Here is a 20,967-nt window from a genome sequence, read left to right as displayed (position 1 = left end):
GTCCCTGGGCAGTTCGCAATCTAAATGCCTAGAATTGTGAGTAGCTTTGTTTTGAGACTTATTTTCTCCTAGGAATGTCATTGGCAGTCCCAGTATGAGAAATGTACTGAATTCCTACAAAGAAGCTCTAACTAACAGCCAACATAATGAGTTTATTCAATTAGTCTTCTGCAATTGTGCCTCAGTGCAAAGAACAAAAAAACTATATAGCGTGGTCTTGCTGTCGTTTCTTCTCCACAACTTATTACCATGCAAATTAGCAGCTGTAAAGGGTGTAGCTTTAGGGAAGCTAAATGAAAGCTTCTTGAGAAAACAATTTTCTTGAGAAAATCTAATGTAGTCGCTAATCAATCTGGTAGAGGGACGGGCCCTCATGAATGTAAGACTTGGGACAATTAAAATTTGCATTTTTCTCAAAATAAAACAGACCCATGAAAACTATATAGGCATTTTCAAGACAAAACAAATATTATAAAACATTCCCACTTTGGCTTAATTGACTCAGTGCCTCCCTTCCTTTAGACTTCTTCAGAGAAATAGTAACTATTCACATGCTCAGCCTAGCCCGGCTAGGGTAGCCCAGCCTGAACTAGGTTGCATATGTGAAGCGCCAGGATTGAGCCCGATCCCGGCGCTGCCCCCATGCCAAGCCCAAGCCCAAGATTTTAACCTGACAACGTTTACCTGGCAATCATCTGGGCAACCACTATTGGGTTGAATAGCTCCCTCTAGCCCACCACCAATTCCGGAAGGAAGCAGGGAGAAAGGAGAGGTCATGCCGAGCACAGTGGCTGCTCTAATGAGAGCATAAGACCAGCCCTGCTGGATCAGGCCCAAGGCCCATCTAGCCCAGCATCCTGTTTCACACAGTGGCCCACCAGATGCCACTGGAAGCCACAGGCAGGAGTTGAGGGCATGCCCTCTCTCTTACTGTTACTCCCCTGCAACTGGTACTGAGAGGCATCCTGCCTTTCAGGCTGGAGGTGGCCTATAGCCCTCCGACTAGTAGCCATTGATAGGCCTCTCCTCCATGAAGTTATCCAAATGCCTCTTAAGGCCATCCAGGTTGTTGGCTGTCACCACACCTTGTGGCAAAGAATTCCACAAGCTGATTATGTGTTGTGTGAAAAAGTACCTCTGTTTGCTGGTCCTAAATTTCCCGGCAATCAATTTCATGGGATGACCCCTACTTCTAGTGTTATTTATTTATTTATTGTTAAATTTATATACCGCCTTCATTAAAAACAATCCCAAGGCGGTTTACAAAAGTTAAAAAACATACAATAAAAATGACAATTAAAAATATTAAGCTAAAAATATGAAAAAAATCTGATTTAAAATATATGAAATACAAACATAAAACACTATACGCAGGTAAAAACTTTTCAAGTTCTATTATCTGTACCTTTTGCCATTTGCTGCGTCGGGGCAGGGAAATGATATGGCATACTTTGTGCCTCTTTCTCTATTTCTAACCAGAAATTGCTGTAAAATCTTCAAATGAATCTAAGTACCTCATACCTGGAACAGTATCTGCCTCTCCTGTAGACAAGACAAAATGTTAGAGCTTTATTATTTTTTAAGTACCACTTCTCAAGACAATGTCAGTCTCCATTTTAGAGGTAACAAAATGATATAGAGTGTGCTTGTGTCACATTAATGAGTAGCCAGAAATGATGATGACCTTATACCTAGAACTCTATCTGTCTCTTCAGTCAGGCGTAGCAAAATATGACAGCTGACTTAAAACAAAAAACAAAAAACACTTTTCAAGATCTGTTGCTATCTCATTCTTCACTTCTAAGGTATCAAAATATTATGTTGTATGCCTGTGCCAGGGAAGATAGTGAATATTTCAACTAAGTGTAACATCTATATGTTGTTCTTGAACCAAGTTGTCCTGAGGTTTGGTGCTTAGTCTCTAAAATGAAACACCAAAGTTTCCCTAAGCACACATCGGGAAAATAACATAAAAGATATATTTTGGTTATCACCCAACCAATAGGTTATCACCCATTTAATGAATATTTCTTTCTACCCCCCAAAGAATCATGTTCAAAATGGAAGTTTAAAATATGTGAAGAAAATGACAGTAAGTTTTATTACATCTGTCCCCTGTAGCCAATCATCAAAAAAATAATTAAAAACTTATCTGCTTTTTGTAATTGGGTGGATAAAGCCTGAACATTCTAATTCTTTATTAACAATTAGCATGACCAGCTGAATTAAAAAAAGAGAAAACATTTGCACACATTTAAAGTTCAGCTATTTAAGGAGGTTAAAAGTTTTGCATATAGATTTATGAATTAATTGAGTAATTTGGGAAACTGACTCAAAAATGCCAGGATTACCAAACCTGAGTTGGGCATCTTTGATGTATTGGTGTAACCCTTAGGAAAACCTTTATGTTCAAAGAGAAATTAATAAGGCATGGAGGCTTTGTGAGAATATTGCTGTGGAGAATCTTCTCTTTGGTTGGGTAGTCTGCAAATCTCCGAAAGTGGCAAAAATCCTTTGAGGCTGGTCTCACGTGCAGCCAAGAGTGGGTTAAGGCAGCCAATCCTGGCAGTGCTTTGGCAGCAAACCCGCTTGCGGATCCAGCCTCCTAAATGAGGTTAAGTCAGCAAACATTCCCTTAGTCCCATTTTTTTCAATTGTGTGCAATGCTAGCTGCTTTTAGCCGGCACTGTAGCAGTAATGGGCACCCACCCCTTGCTGCTGGGATACCCACAATGCACCACGTATTCACATGGTGCATGGTGGGATTTCCAGCAGCTGGGACAATGCATCCTGGCACCCAGCCCTCCATGCTGCCTGGGTCAGCAGAGGATCATCTGGGCATGCAAGGAGTGCACCCAGCAAGGACTGACTCTGCGGATCGTCTGCGGGGAAGGTAAGTTTGAGCAGCCTTCCCCGCTGCCTGCACTCAAGCCCTTCTCACAACGATCATGCAAAAGGGCTCATTGAGTACAAGACCATGAAACTGGCTGAAGTGCACGTAAACCGGTTTTCTGGATCACACTACTGGGATTGTTAGAGAGTGAAGACTAGCTCCAAGCCAGGCGCGGCTCGTGAACTCTCCTCGGGGGGGGGGAGCGGCTTCTCCCAGCAGCCCCCATGGCAGGGAATCGCCTCCGCCACTCACCTGGCCGCTGGCGGGGGCTCACCTCCGCAGGAGCCAGGTGAGTGGCCGAGGCGATTCCCCACCACGGGGGCTGCTGGGCAGCCTGGAGCACCGGCTCCGTTTACCTTAAAGAAGCCGCCCGCCGCACACTCACCCCGGAGGCGCGTTCATGAGCCGTGCCTGCTCCAAGCTACCTTGGTGATTGTTAGAGAGATTTCTAGAGGGCGAAGACTAGGACCAAGCTACCAAGACACCTTCAAAACATTACCCCAGTACACCCCGACAATCTCCAAGGACACATTCACATGCAGGAATTTAATATGTCATCCACAAGGTAGTTGCCTCTATCCAGATGTTATTCCCATGACAGTGTCTTTTGTTCTAGGCTGAGCTGGAGTCTCTGCCAAGACAGGGATCTAGGAGGGACACACACCTTGGAAAGATCTTTGAAGAAAAGGGCCAGGACTTCCGCTAGCTCTGAGCAGGAACTCATGATAGCTGCGTTTATTAAGATAAGAAGGATGATGCTCCAGTGGCTGCTTGGAGAAGACTGCCAATGGCTGATGCCCAGATGGAGTGAATTGATTCCCTTTCCTGGGGAAAGCTCTGTTGTTTAATTTTCTAAATATTGCTTCTGGAGGTGCTGGGGATCTGTCCTAGGGCTTCTAGGTTCTCAAGGAACTGCTTCAAGTCAGAGGATGAAGACATAGCTGTGTCCTTTAGTCTTGGTGCTGGCCCAGGTTCCTTTCTGATTATCCTGGGTTTGGGTCACCTAGGGTCTGGGTTGTAGGATCTTCCAATTTCCTATCCCCTGAGAAGTCCACCTTGCCCTCTAACTGGAGGGGTCCCAGATCCAGCCTCTTGACATTGTTGCAATGGAAACATGTGCTGCTGTAATTATGGAAATATCCACTGGGAAGCTGCTGCTGACCCAAAATCACACATTAGGTTCTCCATATGAGCATATCACTGAAGAAAGTTGAGAATTGCATCACATGACAAAGAACTTGAATATTTTGCAGCCAGCTTGAAGTGTGAGGTCCAGGTGTTACTCTTAAGCTAAGTTTCACTGAAGTGCTCTGTGAAATAAACCTGTAAATACTGCAGACCAAAGTTCCCTTGACCAAACATTTATCTCTTCTTTCCAGCTCCTATTTATCACATGTTAGCATGATACTATCTTCCTCTTCTAAAACTTAAAAAGGCTATACCAAGAAGCTCTTCTCATAGTCTGTGAGAAGAGCTTTTGTCGAGTCTGCAGAGAGAGCAGGCTTAGCCCACTCTCCCCACAGATGATCAAAGTGCAGCCCTGGGCAGCCGGAGTGGCCGCCCACACAACTGCCTGCTCTATCATGGAGCTGGTGGGGGCTGCGGGGATCGGGGGCCATGTGGCCCCCAGAAGTCCAAGGATGCCCCGTGCGAGCAAGTGGGGCATCCTGGAGAGACCCCCGAGCGGCTGACTGCAGCCTCCTGATCAGGGTTCTGTTCGTGTTTTGCCATACGCCGCGGCAACACACGGGCAAAAAAAATGAGGTTAACAGAGCACTCTCTCCTTTAATCTCATTTAAGGGGAGGGGGAATTAGGCGGGCTAGACGCCTTGGGAGCACTGGGTTCGCCTGCGAGCCCGGTGGCTCCCATGATCCCTGGAAAGCGGGCTAAGCTCCCTTGGCCCACTTTCCAGGGATCGTGGGAATAGCTTCCATGTCTCTAGAATTCGGGGCTGCTCAACTTCGGCCCTCCTGCAGATGCTGGCCTACGATTCCCATCATCCCTGACTATTGGCCACAGTGGCTGGGGACACTGGGAGCTGTAGTCCAAAAACAGCTGGAGGGCCAAAGTTGAGCAGCCCTGCAAAAGATGGACAAGCAGATTTAAATATCTGGCAAACCCAATCCCTCCTATCACTTCTGTCATTTAGACTGGGCAGGCAGGCACCTGATACAGAATGAGCTTCATCTTTATCTGGCAAGCATGAATACAAAACAAAAAACAAAAAACTGCAAACATTCCTGGTTGTGATGTTGCAATGCTCCCCCATCAGCCACTTCCTCCCAGATATCCTTTATAGCAGTTTAGTATAGGAGACTTTTAGAGTCCGCTTAAGGCAATATGCTATTCCTAGAGATGGCTCTCCAGGTCTGTATCATTATAAGGTGTAATATGTAAATAATTATGCTTTCCACTGGGACTTTATTTGATCATGTAAAATAACAGTAGGTGGCTTCAGATTTAGCAGAGGACCAGCAGGGAGGGAGAGAGGGGGAGTCCCTTATCCAGCCATTTATCCACTCAAAATCTCTCCTTTCAGTTGCACTTCTTCCCAAAATGTACAGATCTTCCCAAGCCCATGTAGTTCTGCCCATATTAATTATGTACCGGTGCTGATATAACATTGTGATGGTTTAACGCAAGAAACACCCTTGACTTCATGAGCAAACTCAGTTGTCTTGATTTCTAAATTGAAACCATTACATCTTTAGCCTTAATTAAGTTAATCTTTAGACTGAACTCACATAAGAGAGTATTAAAATGAATGTGTAACTATGTTTAGAACTTCAGCTAAGAAAGCTAAAAGTCTGGTTTCCCAAAGAGAGTGGTACAGCAGTTGAGGTTTTATATTGAAGCTAGTAAAACTGCTTGCAGTTTTCAAGGATATTACCATCTCTCTGTGACTCCATGCTTTTCCTTACTCTATGAAGTATCATTCCCCATGCTTTTAAATGGGAGGGTTTTTTGGGAACATAAATGGATTTTTCTGGTGTTTTGGATTTTTGTGGTAGTGTGGCTGAGGTCTGGAACCTACCTGCAAAAAACAGCATGTTTCCCTTTTTCATGGTTTGGTATGGCAGTCAGTCAATGAGGCTATTCCCACGAGCAGCAAAAATCGGGCTAGGAGAGCCTAGCCCGATTTTTGCTGCTTGTGTTAACCACCAGGCTCGCAGGTGAGCCCGGTGGCTTACAAGCGGCTAGCCCGCTTAGGTAGCCTGCCCCTTAGCCCAGGTTAGCAGAGCGAGCACTCTGCTAACCCAAGTTAATGGATTGTGAGTTGCCGCAACGTGGCTCTGCGCCGCCAGCAACTCACAGGGAGACCTGAACTGAAAAGCAGCCTCCCAGCTTGGAGGTCTCTCCAGCTGGAGCTTCCACGGGGCGCGCGGCCCCCAAACTCCCCAGCCCCAGCCGGCTCCGTGACAGAGCCAGCAATTGTGTGTGTGCGGCTGCTGCGGCTGCCCTGAGCAGGCTGTCTGCTCGTCTGCAGGGAGAGCAGGCTAAGCCCGCTCTCCCCGCAAACCCCCTAGAGGCTCTTCACACTAATCTTGTGAAAAGCCTCAGTGAGCGACTCAGTGGGGGCTTGCAGTTTGCACGCATATTAATATCTTAGCTCTGTGACTCTAGTCTTTTGCAATCTCTATACGGTCTAATTCCTCATGCTTCCCAATAGGATAATTTTTCCAGGAAAGTAATTAATTGTTCCAGGGTTATGGGTTTTGTGTTTGTTTGTTTGTTTGTTTGTTTGTTTGTTTGTTTGTTGGTAGTCTGGGCAAAGACTGGAACCTACCTGCAAAAATTGCATGTTTCTGTCTTTTGTGGTTTGGCCTGGGAGTTTTATGTCAGTCAGTGAGTGAGTGAGTGTGAATCGGTGAGGCCCAAACAGCTTTATATGATAGATGAGAGAATAACAATACATACCATACCTCTTCTAATAACTCAGCGATGTATTGCTTACAAGATGCTAACAGGAAGACCCAGGAAGACTGGTGAAATAGCAAGTACAACATATCTGTGGGCCATCTCTGGTTCTAGGTCCATATGGGCCTACAGTTGTTCCCTGGGGAAATAATACAGGTGCAACTACTCTCAAAGACCTCTGCTACAGAAGTGAAACAGCTTCTGCTAGTTCATTCACATAGCCTGTCTCATCTTGAGGCCTTTTGGAATTGCCCCTTTAAAGAGGTAGTTCACCACATTGTTTATGAATGTAGCTGTTCATTTTGAGCAACTGGACTCACTACTTCCCTCTGTGAAGTTTATACTCAATTGGGAGACTAGTTTGACTTCTCTGCTGAGTGCCAGCATTGGGAGATTGAGGTTCAGATGATACTTCATGCGCCCAGTCCCCCCCACACACACCATGAGGAAGTGTGTGTTCCATGAGCACATACATCCTCCCTATCTCCTGGTGTACAGAGGCACCACTCCCTAATTGCATGGGGAGTGGTGTCTGCAACACCCTCGAAATGTGCTAGAAGTAGTAGTATAAACTTGTATTTCTAGCATGTGTAGAGGAGTGATTCTGATGGAAACCCCCCCATTCTATTAGGGAGATGCACCCTCTGTGCTTGGAGAGGGAAGGATGTTCATACTCATGGCACCTGCACATCCTCATCACATGCAATGGGTGTTGGAAGTGAAGGACTATGCGCTGTCTCTTGTCTCAATGACATACGAGGACAGAATAGTGAGTCAGAGGGCTAGAGGGTCAAGACACCGGTCATCCCTTCTCTACTGCTCTGACACTATCCCTTTGGAATGTAGATTGCTACTCTCAGGGACACTTCCTGCCTGCCTGCCTTGTCACTTCATTTCTTCCTCTTCTCTTCCCTTCCTCCTACCTTACAACATGCAAGCTCCTCTCCCCTGCACCATGTGTGCAGAGATGCAGACTCCATCTGCATCCAGCTAGATAGATAGATTAGAGATCCCATCTCCTCACTTTCCTGTCTAGAATGGAGTTCTCTAATAAATACCACTTATATTGATTTGAAACTATGAACTGGCTCCAAGTTACTTTACTCTCAGCATACACGCATGCCTAACTAAATTCTGATGTCTTTTGCCTCTGTGCACTCTGCTATAATGAAAAAGGGTTTCTCCTACCAGAGAGAATCCCAACAATGGGCTGGGCAAATGGAGTATCATCCACACCAGAACTGTAAGGGACTAAGATAGAATTATTCAAGTTTTCCCCCAGAGCCACATGAACTGCCCCTTTTCCAACACAGTTACATGCTTCAGAAAAGTTTCATTCCTCACCATATAATTTTAAAGCTATGCATATAACCTTCAGAAGAAAAGGTAAATTCATATCTAGATTATTTTGTCTGAAGAAAAACCCTAATTCAGTTTAAAGCTAGAGGAGGAGGAGGGTGCAAAGTCCACAGTGAGCAGCTAAATCAAATCATACAAGCTCTGAGCCATTGTATATAATAACATAATTACTGTAGTGACATGATGAATTGTGACATTCTGGCTACAATGGTTAAGGCAGGCATAATGCAATATGACTGACCTAGCTGGGCATGTGTGATATTTCTCACTCTGCTATACCTAAATGGCAGTCATATATATTCAGGCCCCTAAACAAACAGGAGCTTGATCCAATTCATAAATTTGTTTTCAGAAAGAGATTAGAGAGTCTTTCGTGTTTCCAGCCACAGCACAGTATCAATCGATTGAACTCATGGACACTTTTGAAATATTTTACTGTTCAGACAGTCAGCTTCTCAACTTAGATGCATGAATACTAGAAGGAAGCAGAAACAGAAATTAGGTCCAGATGTATATAGGATGAAAATGCATGACATGATTAGTAAAAGCTACTTGCCCTATCCAACAATTTGTTCCAGGAGTGAAATGCATGGCATTCCCTTGCTACCAATGCTTTCCCCATTCATCAGATTGCAATTATACATGCCCACTTACTCACAGATCTATGTGTGCATGTCCTCCGACTCCCACAAAGGAAGCTGAACATCATTTGGGTTCATGACTGACGAGAGAAAATAACTTGTTGCTCTCTGCTTTTATTTAGTAATGGGTTGTGTAGCTTGCCAGTTGTCACTTGATGGTCCCAGCCTCACGTGCAAAGGTAGGAGCCTGTAGCTCACTAATCTTCCCCTTTCCTTTCCTTTCCTTTCCTTTCCTTTCCTTTCCTTCACAGAATCCCTCATGAGTCCTCCCTTCCCTTCACAGAAGCTCACTGTCTGGAATGTGTTGCAAAATGTCACTGTCCATTGACAGACCTCTGCCTTGAGAGCCAGCTCCACTTCTTCTGGGCCACCTTTGCCCATTGTTCTTTATGGAGGCCAATCCCCCAACCTCTGCTCAGGGCAAACATAGAAACCTGCCTTTTACTGAATCAGACCAGCACCAGTGTCCATATAGCTCAGTATTTCCTATACTGCCTGGCAGCAGCTCTCCAAGGTTTCAGGCAAGAGTCTCTCCCAGCTCTACCTGGAGGCTTTACACACAGGGCTTCTACCCTGAAACTCCTTCGGGAGAGAGTATGTGCATTCACACACCAGTCAAACTTACCCCAAACATACCCACTGGTAAGCCCTGGACTCCAGGTGCTAGTAGGCCTGGCTGCTGGCTGGAAGGGGACCACATCTGCCACATGTGACCCAGGTAGTTCACATCTTAGCCATTTTTGAAAAGGCAGTATAGAAATCAAATCAAATCAAATCAAATCAATCAATCAATAGAGTGGGGAAATGTCACACAGATTTCCTTTCCTCAAGGACATTGTTTTTCTTGTAAATGAACATGTGTTCAGGGGGAAAGAGGATATGGCTGCTTTCAGTTTTAGCCTCTTGCAGCTGCTTTTCATTGTTAAAAATATACATCAGAAGAAAGAACCAGGGAACTGCCTCTCATGGTCCAGCTCTGCTCTGCTTTCTTTGCACCTAAAGATGTGTGGAGTCCTCCCCGAGTCATATTGCCCATCTCACTGAAGCTCTCTTTGCTTCCCTCAAAATTCCTTGCATCTTCTCCCAAGCAGGGCCCTCCCAAATGCCTCAGAATTTCACTTCAGATAAAATGCGGTGGCAATTCTAGGTCATAGCAGCATTGGACACTGTACCAGCTCCAAACTCCCAACAAATCATCTAGTGCATAAAAACTTTGCTTCATAGTGGTGGTAGTGACAGCACACTTTATTTGTGGACTGCATCTAGTAGTTTCTAATCCACCTGGGTCAGGATCAGTTCAGGCCCAAACACTCACATTGGCTTCTGTTGCAAAACCGAAGTGTTCCCCAAGGTTTCTCACATAGCCTTCTTATCCGGAGACCTTCTGGGCAGTCTGCAGCAGTTGCACCCAAGCAACAAACTCCAGATTTGCCTCAAAAATCATCATTAGGTAAAGTGGGTTCATTATTTGGAAAACGTACCAATTCCGGCAGTTCCTGCAGTGGAAGCCATGGCTTGCTTTACGAATCTTGCTAGAGGCTTACACACAGGGCTTCTACTCTGAATCTCTTTCAGGAGAGAGAGTGTGCATTCACACACCAGCCAAACCTACCCCGAAGTCCCTTCAAGATCCTTGGACCCACTCTACACACAAGTCAAGCTTTGTTTTGCAAATTCTAGCTTATCTCAAGGTATTTCTGGGTTTTTAAAATGCTGGTTTTAAGCTACTTTTTCTGAAAATGCCGGAGTAAATAGGGAGAGGCACTGAGGTAGAATCATTAGCATGATAAGCAGGATACTTCCTTTACAAATGCAGATGTAGCTCTACAGTACTCTCTCCCTGCCTGCCCCCCAACCATGGGCTAGACGGAAAACACGAAGGAAAGCATCTGAACTTGCATCAAAAGCAAACCCAAGAGCAGAGGCGAGGGGCTGCTTCCCTCAATGCCATGAGTGTACTTTGAAGTGGCTTCACTCAACATTTACCCTGTAGCATGAAGCCATGTGCAAATGACTCCCAGGAGATGCCAGGGATTGGTCCTGGGAGTTTCTGCATGCAAAACAGATGCTCTACCACTGAGCTACAGCCCCATCCCTGGGCCTCATCCCTTCAACATAGGAACATAGGAAGCTGCCATGTACTGAGTCAGACCATTGGTCTATCTAGCTCAGTATTGTCTTCACAGACTGGCAGCGGCTTCTCCAAGGTTGCAGGCAGGAATCTCTCTCAGCCCTATCTTGGAGAAGCCAGGGAGGGAACGTGAAACCTTAAGCTCTTCCCAGAGCGGCTCCATCCCCTGAGGGGAATATCTTATAGTGCTCACACTTCTAGCCTCCCATTCATATGCAACCAGGGTGGACCCTGCTTAGCTAAGAGGACAAGTCATGCTTGCTACCACAAGACCAGCTCTCCTCTCCTGGTACAGATGCTCCATCCTAACTACTAATACTTCCCTGGCTATCACTAGGGCTTCTACCCTGGCAGTTCTTGCCTCACAGCCTCTCCCCCTGCTGGCAGAGGAGCCTCGGACCAGCTGTACTAGTCACGGTGAATCTGAATTCAAAGTGGTAGCTCGGGGTGGCGGGGGGGGGGGGGCGGGTCAGGTAGGGCTGCTCTCTGGGGAACACACTTCTAAAAGCCTCTTAGGCTCGCAGAACTAGTTTTACAGTTCTTTGGAGCCTGGTTACTGTATTATCAGATGACATTGAAAATACTACAGCCTTTGCTACAATATATGGCATACTGTGATTATTTTTAGAAGGATCTAGTGCACAATCTACACCTCAGGTCCAATTTGCACTTTTATGAAGGTAACTTCTCTCACAGCCACAGTCATAAATCATTTTCAGTTGGCACACATTTACAATCTGTCCAGATTTAAAAACCCCTCTTAGACTCACTGTCGGCAGTAGAACATACATTCAAAGCTAAAAGTGTACTCTGTGGTGTCACTTATTTCAGCTTGTCACTGCTGAAAAATACCAAAGCTCCAGTCTCAACTACACCAGCAATGACATCTATAGGTTTATCATGAGTAAATTCGACAATAATGGGAGGGAGGGAGTTGAACATTTTTTTTCTTTTCTACCCCCTGCAGAACTCTTAGAGAGAGCATAAAGTTTTATAAAATACCAGTTTGGTAGTAGCCACAGTCCTACACGTGGGCTCCAAGTAGTGATTATCTTTATTCTTGAACCTCGACTTCAAACTCAGTTTAACTGAATAAAACAAGTTTATTTGAGTAGAAATCCTGCTTAGTGACTCAAAGGAATGTGAAGGCTATTTTTAAGTCTTTTCCTGATGGCAAGTACCAGCTCCCTGCACACCTGGGAGCTGTGCAGTCACTGTGCTCAATTATTTTCTGTATATTTATGTCAGAGCAAAGAGAGAGCAAGTATTTTGCCCTTGGAGAGAACTTCTCTCTCAGATGAAGAAGGCAAGAGTCAACATTTGGGGGCAGATCTTGGACAAGTACTTCGGTTTATAAATAGAAATAGTCTTAGAAAGATGAGCTCGTGTACCTTCAGGCTCTCATCCAAATTTGCTGTGGAAACTGTGAATGAAAAAATAGGGAAGAAAGATGAGAGAACTCCTTCACTGTTGAATTTGTGCCTTTCATCTTCCCAGGTCTTCTCTACGATTAGACAGATAGAAAGATGAATAAAGAGAGACATCAGTTGAGGCTTGGGCAAACATTTGCCCTCCTTCCCATGGCCCCATAACCAGCCCCCTGCAGATTATGAGGTTATATGGGTAGGCACCAGTGTTCTCCTCTTTATATGGATTCTGGGCAATGCCTAAGTAGCACTAAGAAACTATGGCCCAGTTCAGATGACACAGTAATGTTGGGGTTTTGTGCTTATTTAGCAAAGCACCAAGGAAGCTACCACTCCAGTTACAGAATGCAGAGTTTAGTTGTTGCAGCTATTTAAGGAACATGCATGGAGATCATTGCAGAGTCTAAACTAAATAGGTTTATTAGTGAAATACATATGGAATAGGATAGACCTATCCTATCTTTCAGCTACATGATGAATAAAGCAGGGGTGTAACTATCATAGGGCAAGGGGAGACAGTTGTCTGGGGGCCCACTGCCTTGGGGGGGCCCCTCAAAGGCAAGTCACATGACTGACTCTTCCAGCCACACACCCGCCTGGGCTTCCTCCAGTTGTATTCATCCTCCAAAATTGATGTGAGTGTTAAGACCTGGAGCTACCAGAACAGCATGTCTTTCTCTAGTACCATTAAATGACTTGCATCACCCACAATTTACAAAACCTTTAAAAACATAACTTAGGATTATGTTCATTTAAGATTTCTTTACTTCATGAGCTGAGCTTCGGGGGGGGGGGCATTTTAAAATCTTGTCTCTGGGCCCACTCTAAACTTGCTATGTCCCTGGAATAGAGAGAGAGAGAGAGGTTCCTATCTTCTCTCTAGGAGGAAAGGAAGAGGACTGACTCACTACAGGAAGTACCTGATGAGTCAAAGCAGGGATCATAGAGCAGAGGAAAGCAGGGAGAGGTAAGGAGACCCTCACTAGCTACCTCTGCTCCCAATGTTCCTAGTAGTCATTAGGATAGTTGGTGCAAAAGGTCGATGCACTGGAACTCCATTTCCAACAAGTAACCCTCAATTACACTCGGCATTCCTCAACGTCCGAATGCAGGAAAACCCCACAACTGTGGTTCCTTTGCCACCTTCAAACCGAGGATTGAACTCTTGTTTTGAAGTTAGGTAGCTTGCTGGAACCAGAGTTCTGCTGACTCCATTGTCTCATTTGAATGCAGCAACCTGGGGTTTATGCTCAAGCTCCTCCTGCAAGCATGGCCCCTCTCATGTGAGGGCCAATGGTTGCTGGGAAAGTGATGCACTCAGCAGAAGAGGGGAGGATGTCAGGTGGCAGAAGGAAGCACTACTCTAGAGGTGTGCTTACAAATCTGCTATTTGATTCAAGCTTTGAACTTGTTAAAATTCCAAAAGGTATTCATCTAGGTGATCAGCTTTTCAGTATGAAACCTGCTGCGTACTTAAGTGAAATCACTTTTCCTAAGTTCAGGCGGGCTCTATCTTTAGCATGTTTAAATGTGCTCCCCACAGCGGTACTTTATGGGAGATCCAGGGGGGTCCTTTATGCATCTCGCCTTTGCCCTTGTGGATCAGGTGTTATTGAAACTACTGAACACGTCATTTTATATTGCGACCGCTGCAAGGATGATCATTCAAATCTTATCTTGCTGTATCTTGAGATATTCTCTGGTCATTCAGATGAATTCCAACTAAATCTTTTATTGTCCAATTCTAACCACAAGTTTACCAATTCAGTGGCTAAATTTTGTTATATTTTATGTAAATTACGTTCTGTTGTGTGTGATGATGCTTCTGGTCAATGACTGAAATAACTGACCGACTGATTCAAGCTCAAATCAAATTGCAGAATCATCTAACTGATCCATTGAAAATTCTGGCTTCACCTGCTCTCTTCACAAATCACCCTTGAATCACCCCCAGTTCGACCCAAATAGATTCAGGTGATTTGAGGGCCATTTTGAGGCCGGTTTTGCTGGAAAAAATCAGCCTCAAAATGGAGCCATTTTTCTAGGGAAAGCTGGTCTATCAATTGGGATCGGTGGGCAGACCAGCCTTCTGCTCTGAACTTTGCATGTCTGCCTGCCTTGGAGAACTTGTCTACCTAGTAGACCAGTCCTTGGAGGCAAGCAGACGTGCCAAGTGCAGAGCGGATGGCTGGTCTACCCACTGATCCCAATTGATAGACTAGCTCTCCTTGGAAAAATGGCTCCATTTTGAGGCCCATTTTTTCCAGCAAAACAGGCCTCAAAATGGCCCTCGAATCACCTGAATCTATTTGGGTCGAATTGGGGGTGATTCTCTTCAACCCAAAATCATGCCCTCTATTTTGCAGGCAATTCGATTTGATGTCAAATCAACTAATTTTCCCCAATTCAAATCAAATCAATTTGAGGTCGAATTAAATTGCACATCCCTACACTTCTTACCAACCCAACATTGGCGGGTTTGCACAACATGGAAGGCAGGGAATTTCCTGCTTGTTCTGGGACCACATGCTTTCCAGGAACTGACAATTTGTGCCACCTAACTTGCCTCTGTGACCACTGAACCTGTCTGCTATGGTCTTTCAATGAGAGAGAAATTGGCTATGTTCCAAATACTTCAACGATCTGGTATTCCTAGAAGAGAAGTCACAGGAATAAGAGCATTATGTGGGGGTGGGGGGAGTAGATATCCATGGATATCCACTAGTTACAACATCATCGTTTATCCTGCTGCCACTACAATTCCAGAGGCTGTAATGTTCACTGTGTCACTATCACCTATCACTAATGCTGAGAAAGGGGACCCAACTCATTGCTGGCCTCTAGCTGCCAATTGCTAGCAGGGCCCACACCTCTCTAGCAGGGCAGTGATGGCGTCCCCTGGGGCACTGTACCTTGGACATTTGCCTGAGGATGCCACCTTGCGATACTGGGCCTATGCTTTATCTTCAACAAAAGTCTTATTTTATTTATTTATATCTGTGGATGATGATGTGAGTGTGTCCTGACAGAAAAAAAAAAAACAAATTGCAATAAAAATTACATCAGTTATACTATATCCATTATCATAGTTTGTGTCCCATGACAACCTGCTAATTTGGACCTTTACGATAGTGTATGATTGAACATCATTATACTGTACAAAGATGCACAGAGTTTGAAAAGCAAAACAAAAGACAGTTGTTTTACAAGCGTACCGATATATTTGTATGTAGAAAGATGCTTGTTTTAATAAAAAGCAAAGAATTACCTCTGAACAACAAATGTCCTGATAATTAGTGCATTTCAATTTTTGTGCCTTAATAACAATATTGTATTGGTGTTAAAAGTATGAACATGTCCAGAAAAATAAATCTGAGATCAGAATCTTATTTGTCATTTGTGTAAAGGCTTGAGATACAAAGCATAAACCTAAAACACAGGAGAGTTTCTCCTAGTAAATAATACTGTTGAGAATGTAAAAAGGGAAATTACAATTCACAACCATGGACATGAATCATGCAATGTGAAGGTTTGCAAATAAGAGTTTGGGGCTTTGTGGCCATGAATCTCAAATATTGCTGAGAAATTTGCATTTACTCAAGATTTGCGCTCCTTGGATGAGTTTTTTGAGGGGAAAATTCCAGTTTGTAACATCCAAGCCAGACTTCACCCACAGAACTCATGGTTCATAATCATTGGCCTGCGTTCTAATTTGCTCATTACAGATGTGAGCAATCAATTATTATTCAACTGGAAATTAAACCTAAAATATGACATTATAGGAAACAAATACCACACACAGAATGATGCTGTGCTTGGAATAAATCTGAGGAAATAACCTGAACCTGAACCACAACACACGTAAGAACATAACATAAGAACAGCCCTGCTGGATCAGGCCCAAGGCCTATCTTGTCCAGCATCCTGTTTCACACAGTGGCCCACCAGATGCCTCTGTGGTAGGCATGTGCACAGAACCAGGCGGGGGAAGTTCAAAGGCAGGGATCACACTTTAAGGGCAGGGAAGAGTGCACTTACCCCTCCCTCCGCTTTCCCCCCCCCCCACGCCTGCCAGCACTCTATTATCAAACGCTCCTTTGGGGAGGCAGCATACCTCCTACTGCCCAGTCCCCTTTGCCCGGAAGTAGCAGGAAGTACCTGGCACACATGCGCACACTGGGCGCATGCGCGCACATGTCATGCTCATGCTCACACATAAGCTTCAATAGATAAGCTTCAATTGCAGCAGCAAAAAATGACTTGTACTGCTCTAGCTAAATTCTCATTTCACTCTTGGGAAACGTTTCTGTTACATTTGTGCAGCTTGTATTTATGTTGGCCTCTGCAGCTTTATGGACTTGAAAGACCAGAGGAACTAGTTTGTAATAAGACCAGAGTCTGGAGTCAACAACAACAACAACAAAAATATCTATATACTCCTTTTCAACAAAAGTTCCCAAAGTGGTTTACATAAAGAAACAGTAAATAAATAAAACGGCTGTTCACAGAGATGGGCAGTATCTAAAATACAAACATTTAAAATATGTACTGTATTTTCAATACTTTTGTATTTTGTACCTAAAATACTTAACTAAAGCTCTTAGCTAACTTCCCGTTAGTTCTTTTCCCTGTTGTCATGGGGATTTCAAACAGTAATTACTCAAAAAATCACCAGATTGATGTTTTTCAAACCAGCAAAAGGCACCAGTCCTGTATGGACCTGCATTTTTGGAGAATGCTAAAAAATCATCAAGCATTTTAAAAAATGTATTATATGTGGTACTGATCAAAACTTAAGTGCACTGTTCTATGCCAGATGGGAGCCCTTCTGGAAATATATAGAAGAGGGTAAGAACCCAATGCCTAACCCTAATGCTCTAAACTACATTTATTCATAATGAAAATGAATGTTCATTTGTAGAAACCAGCTGATTCTAGTCATTCAGATATATATATAAATGTGGTGGAAAAATGTTGCCAACACTTTGAAATCTCTTTTTAGGAATTAAAAACGTAAGTCTTAGCCATTTTGCAATGGATTTGCACCTTATTTGGAGGAGTGGTGTCTCTTGTCCCCTAGTTGATGTGTGTCTGATTTCAGAGGGTTAGGGTGGATATGTTTGACTCTATATGCAACAGAATGTTCAGAGCTCATAATGGCAAAATGTTAAGACTCCTCATCGTAACTATATTGGCACAACTGTGCCAGCATAATCTAGGGGCAAAACTAGCACCTTGGCATACAGAATGGTGATTAAGATCTCCTAGAAACTTGACTTAAATCATCAGAATGTTAGTATTAGATAAGAACATGACATTAATGATAGTACAAAGCAAGCAGTCTTGTATCAATTTATACTTTAATCTTCTCTATATCTTTTTGTTTCTCCATGAGACTATTAAATTACTGCTTTATTTTTTACCACTATCTATGGGTGGCAGCTGCCTTCTGAAATCTATCATGACGAGCCCAGATAAGATACTTCCTCCTTCCCCGTATGAGAGTTGCAAAGATGGATACTATCATAAAAGAGACAGAGCTGGTGGAGACAACTTTGCTATATAAACATGAGGTAATAAAATGTTGTTATAATAACAAATGTAGTAGGATAACCCTAAACACCCAAATCATTTTACAATCGTGCACTAGATTCAAGAGGACAAACTCTACAATTTAATCATTGGTCTCCATGGGGAGCTCAGGACCATCTGTGCCTCGCAGGGAAGCAGATATTATAACGCATTCCTTGAGCACTGTATAAAATAAAACTGCTAGGGATGCATACAAAATGCCCCCAACTGAATTTCTCCCCACATTTCATGGTTCCAAATTACCCACTCTTGATTACAGAGTACCACTCATGTGTTAGTGATGCTCTTCCTTCATTTTAATTTCCAGGCTTTTTCCAACCATTATGCATGCACAGTTTTCAGTTCGCATCTTCCCCCCACCCCCACTTATTGCATGTTATTGAGCATGAACACGCATGTGCATTATTTGGCCTCAGTACCTGAAGTTCTCTTGATTGTTAGCATGATGGTGCTGATAATGAAATCGCAGTGCAACAGACATGAGTTTGTGCTGTGATTTAGTCAGTGCACATATGCTTTCGTGCACATGGTAACTTGTAAAGAAAAAAAGTTGTGAAGCGAAAACTGCATGCACTCATTGCAAACTTGATTTTTAAAATTTCTCAAGACATAATGGAAGGCAGGCTAAGCAGACTGCAGAGCAGAGCTAACCCTTAAAACACTAATAGAATCAGGGGGTAACATCCCTTATCATTCCTCAGTTCCTCAAGAGTTGGTCTTGTGGTAGCAAACATGAATTGTCATCTTTGCTAAGCAGGGTCTGCCCTGGTTTGCATTTCTATGGGAGACTACGTGTGAGCACTGTGAGATAGGGTCCACACTGAGAAGAGCATCTGTGTGCGTGCTTGCATGCAGTAGATTCTAAGTTCCCTCCCCAGCATCTCCAGATAGGGCTGGGAGAGACTCCTACCTATATAACCTTGGAGAAGCTGCTGCCAGTCTGGGTCGACAATACTGAGCTAGATGGACCAATGGTCTGACTCTTTATATGGTAGTTTCCTATGTTCCTATGTAAATTTGCTCCCTATTTCATTTCACAGTAGCAAGAATTTGAAGTTATTTGAGCAGGTTTAGGGAGAAAACACATGGAACAGTTTGGTTTACCTTATTTTAATGGCTGGTTCACATGATCAGGAGAATGTGCATTGAGCATTAAATCCCTGATTAGTGTGGTGTACACAGTTGTTTCCCAGGCTATGGGAAACACCTGTATTGGGCAGCAGCAATATAGGAAGATGCTGAAAGGCATCATCTCATACTGCATGGGAGATGGCAATGGTAAACCCCTCCTGTATTCTACCAAATTATAACAACAGGGCTCTGTGGTCACCAGGAGTCACCGACTCGACGGCACACTTTATCTTTACACAGTTCTGATTTCCAGTTGTGAGAACCTGGACATTTTCAGCAATGTGGGGGTGGCAACACACTGACTTGAAATTTAATCAGAATTGGAAGCTGTAGATTGTTGCTGGAAATCCATGTTTTGGGGTAGCACAAGGAACACCCCTCTTGATGCATTACCAGCATAGGACTTTGAGACCATAGTTCCCTTGAATTCTTTACCTTACTCTTTGGAAAAATTGGTCACTAAGCCACAGACCAAGCTTGGCAGCATGCCTTCAGGTTAAAGAGATGACAAACTGAAAAAGGACATGTTCGCCCTTCCCCTGTCAGAGGAACGTCAGCACGTAGACTGTCAGAGTGAATTGTTTGGGAGGAGATCCTCCTACTTAGAGATAAGCATTTGGAATGCCTCTTAGCAAAGAGCACCAAAATGGCTAATTCCCACCCCATTAAAATTGACTGATTGACTAGCAAGGAAAAGGGAGAGATTATCATACATAAATAAAATACGTGTCGGTACACACCTGGAGACATCACAGCTCCTTGAGATTGTAAACAACCATAGCTCATTCACATCACACAGTCACATTTGCATAGCTTGCTCTCATCCTTTGTTCAGAAGGACCCATCTAAAGTGACTAGGTCCATGAAGCAATGGACTCTGTTGTCTTGCAAAGCAACTCCTTGCCCTCTGGGGTAGGATCGATACTTGATTGAGTCTATAGTTGCCCCAAGACATGTTTTTAGATATAAATACCCCAGCCAGGTCACCATGGCCTCAGATTCTGTTTGGATCCTGCAATCCAAGTTGGGCAAAAAACCCAACAACTTCACATCAACCCATCAACTTCGCTGATGGGGTCTGAGCTGTCAGTGACTGACCAGGAGAGATCTTGGGGTCGTGGTGGACAGCTCATTGAAAGTGTTGACTCAGAGCACAGAAGCTGTGAAAATGGCCAGTTCCTTGCTAGGGATCATTAGGAAGGGGACTAAAAATAAAAATGCTAATATTATAATGCCATTATACAAATCTATGGTGCAGTTACATCATAGTGCTGTGTACAGTTTTGGTCACCACATCTTAAGAATGGCATTGTAGAATGGGGAAAGGTGCAGAAGAGGACAACCAAGATGATAAGGGGCCTAGAGCAGGGGTGTAGCTATAATTGAATGAATGGGTTCAAAGAACACAGGGGCCCCAGTTCCAGAGGGCATCCCAGCTCCACTCCTCCCTCCTTTCTCCATTATCTCCCTCACTCCATGGGGCTACCAGGGAGAGGGGCAAACAAGAGCCACTTCCCCGCTAGCTACGCCCCTGGCCTGGAGCTCCTTCCTTAAAAGGCTAGGCTACAGGATCTGGGGCTCTTTACTTTGGAAAAGAGGCAACTAAGGGGAGACATAATTGAAATGTATAAAATTATGCATGGGGTGGAGAGAGTGGACAGAGATAATTTTTTCTCCCTCTCTCACAATACTACAACCAGGGGTCATCCCATGAAACTGAAGACTGGGAAATGTAGGACCAAAAAAAGAAGTACTTTTTCACACAGCACATAATTCATCTATGGAATTCCATGCCATAGGATGTGGTGATGGCTACCAGCTTGGATGGCTTTAAAAGGGGCTTAGACAAATTCATGGAGGACAGGTCTATCAAT

The 20,967-nt window shown here is 44.0% G+C and overlaps 1 protein-coding gene across 7 annotated transcripts in view; it reads left to right on the top strand.

Moving 5' to 3' along the window:
* LOC128325000 (uncharacterized) overlaps nucleotides 1-20,967 on the top strand; it is a 95,804-nt gene that overhangs the window by 15,233 nt on the left and 59,604 nt on the right. For all 7 annotated transcript variants that reach the window (XR_008307216.1, XR_008307215.1, XR_008307217.1 and 4 more), the window contains exon 2: nucleotides 17,813-17,943. The gene's annotated coding sequence lies outside the window, so the exon portion shown is untranslated. The remainder of the gene's footprint in view (nucleotides 1-17,812; nucleotides 17,944-20,967) is intronic.

This window comes from Hemicordylus capensis, chromosome 4 (assembly GCF_027244095.1).
Source record: "Hemicordylus capensis ecotype Gifberg chromosome 4, rHemCap1.1.pri, whole genome shotgun sequence".
Taxonomy (NCBI): domain Eukaryota; kingdom Metazoa; phylum Chordata; class Lepidosauria; order Squamata; family Cordylidae; genus Hemicordylus; species Hemicordylus capensis.
The sequence above is the reverse complement of the archived record's forward strand: the minus strand, read 5'-3'. Positions and strand labels throughout refer to the sequence as shown.